Source organism: Patella vulgata, chromosome 7 (assembly GCF_932274485.2).
Source record: "Patella vulgata chromosome 7, xgPatVulg1.2, whole genome shotgun sequence".
NCBI classification, from domain to species: Eukaryota; Metazoa; Mollusca; class Gastropoda; family Patellidae; genus Patella; species Patella vulgata.
The window spans coordinates 68,029,066-68,032,287 of record NC_065885.2 but is presented as its reverse complement, the minus strand read 5'-3'; positions in this window follow the sequence as shown (position 1 = coordinate 68,032,287).

Sequence of the window (3,222 nt, the reverse complement as noted above, 5' to 3'; positions counted from 1 at the left end):
GGACCCCCACCCCACCCGTCATCCCTCCACATACTGCCCAATTTCCTCGACACGCTCCCGCTCCTTCCTCTTGATTTGATATCTATTATTTATGTCTTACAATGTCAGTGTAGTTTGTGGTGTCCGCAGGTTTGTCTTGTCTACAGGTTTGTGTTGTCCGTAGGTTTGTCTGTTCGGTTTTGTTTCTGCGTAGCGCGACTCTCCCACACTTCTAACGCCCAGGAGGGGGGGGGGGGTGATGGCTGGATGGTTAGCACGTGCACGCTGTATCATACGGTCTGTCATTGAGTCAAATTTATTAAAACCGGTTTCGATTCCCCAGATGTACGTAACAAGGATTAGGGTCGCCTGTCCAACCTCGTGTGTTTTCTCCGGGTCCTCCGGTTTCCTCCCACTGCTAAAAAAAACCCTACGCGCAAGCGAATTACTGAAATAAAATTGAACCATGTGTTAGTCCCGATATGACCTGGTTTGTATCGAGTGGACGTTAAACCCCATTTCTCTCTCTCTACAGCCCAGATTTCCTCATCCTAACTGTTAAATTATTTGTACAATAAATTTTCTGATTATTATTCGGCCTATGCCAGATTGTAGAGTAATGTATTTGATTTGCTAAATGCCCAGAATAAATTTATAATAAAAACCTACCTGAAACTAACTAGAGTACTAGAACTGTCACAAGTGTCATGGCGATCCGTATCTTATCTTCACTCTATGTTTGACCTAGTTAACGAACATTATTCGAGATATATATACCGTAACGTAGCCAGAATATCCGGCATCTTCTATCCGTCTTGTGTCAGTAATAAATCAATATTTGTCAAGTATGTTTTTTAAAAAAAAATAAATATACCTTTGATTTACTTAAGTATAGGTTGCGTAATGTCACAATGTGACGTCAGGGGATTTAGACAGCGAATACATTAAAATCTATGTTTAATATTCCTAATGTATGTGAATGACAAGTGAACAACAAAACAAACCATTTTGGGGGGTTGGATGGCTGAATGGTTAGCGCGCGCTGTATCATAAAGTCTGTCATTGAGTCAGCTGCCGTGGTTTCGAATTCCCAGTTGTACGTCACAAGGAGTAGAGTCGCCTGTCCAACCTTGTGGGTTTTCTCCGGGTCCTCCGGTTTCCTCCCATTGCTAAAGACCCCTACGCGCAAGCGAATTATTGAAATAAAATTAAACCATATGTTAGTCCCGAAATGACCTAGTTTGTGTCGAGTGGACGTTAAATCCATCTCTCTCTCTCTCTCTCTCTCTCTCTCTCTCTCTCTCACACACACACACACAAACCATTTTGTTTACTTTAGGACAGGATGAGAATTTAAACATCAAGTCTACAATACATAAAGGTAGATTATATAAGATTTACATAAAGAGTTGGCAGTTTTTGCAATAATAGTTAAAACATAGATAATAAAAAAAGAGTTTATTAAAAATTTCAGACAAATTACTTTATTCTGGGCGAAGTTAGCGATTGTCATTGCTACCGTTGTTACAATAATAAATAAAGTATCGATTATCCAGTTTTGATAAATTCATTAACTGACAATCGTGTTTAAATCCTATGAAAATCGCAGCCATCCAATGGTCTAGAGAGTTAATTATTGATTGACATGAGAATAAATGTCTAATTAATAATTTGGACGGAGGGCCTGACAAGGACAGCTGTCTAGTCATTTGGATGAGACAAAAAAAACCGAGGTCCCGTGTACACATTGGCGTGCACGTAAAAGATCCCTTGACAGTTGGAATTCGATATAAGAGTAGACCATAGTGCCGCTGTCCGGGCAAAATTTCCCTCGTAACACACTGTATGGCGTGTGCTAGTCTTCATTAGCCCAGTCGGAGCAGAACAGTAAGACGTTAAACCCCATTTCATTTCATTTCTAATTAATAATTTACATAACATTTGAGGCCAAAATAAAGACTTGCAATCGGCAGTTTTAGCTCTTACAAGAAAACAAAGTCTATATATGGAGTACGATATATGATCTTTGTGACCATATTGTATCTTTAAACTAATTATCAGATTCACAGTTTGTATTGAAGTCATATTTTACGCACTGAGATTAAAATGATTGAATGGTTGACACATAAAAAGTTTTATAAAACGAAAACATAGCCGATTCTGGGTAAATCCAGAATATCATGCGTATCACTTGTGACGTAGGAAACTTCCTATTACATCATTTGGCTTAGTAACCAATCATTATAATTCATTACGTCATATCTATCCAATTAGATAATTGAAAGCCGAAAGCCAAGGGTAGAAAACCAGCAGAGCTCTTGGCGTTCGACAGACAGACGCTCAATTCTGAGAGAAGGTAGGCACTTCTTTAGTGTTAGACATCGCCTGGGTTCTTTAGACGACTATATCATGTAGCCACGCTGGTACTAGCTGGTACTATTTCGTTTCGTTTTTTTATAATTCAAAATTTGGTTTTACTTAGTCTTTACTACACTAGGATCTGGAAGAGTTGTTATCATTGACTTGTTCTGGATGATGTGAGGGTTTAGCCAATCAAATAGTATGTTACGGCGAGCTTTTGGCGTGAGGTGCACGGAACTGTGGGTAATCCACTAGAAACACCAATGCTGATTGGTTAATCAAATGTCTGCCGTTATAGGATCAAAAGCCGCTCATATGACCTCTGACGCGACCTCCCAAAACAACTGGTCAGATCATGTAGTGTAGGCCACCGAAAGTATAGATTTTTACAGGAGTTGGAGTTGAGAAAAAAAAAGATGTTAATTGTATATCTTGTAATGTAACCTATGCTTGTAACCTATGTATCCACTGCTTGATATAAAATGTAAAAACGGTTTAACGTCCACTCGACACAAAATAGGTCATTTCGGGACTAACATATCGTTCAATTTTATTTCAATCAATCGCTTGCGTGTAGGGGTCTTTAGCAGTGGGAGGAAACCGGGGGACAAGCAACCCTACTCCTTGTCACGTACAACCGGGGAATCTAAACCACGCCAGTTGAATAAATACGGACCTTATGATACAACGCACACGCGCTAACCATTAAGTCACCCCACCCACCGCCACCAATAACAGCATAGATTAATATAATTATATGTATGTTTGCGTCATTCTACTTGCCTACGCCAGGGGGAGACACGTCCGTGTGAGACAGGCCAGGGTGATATACGCAGGCTTAACAATTTAAATTTAAATATACATGTACACAAAGGCGGAATA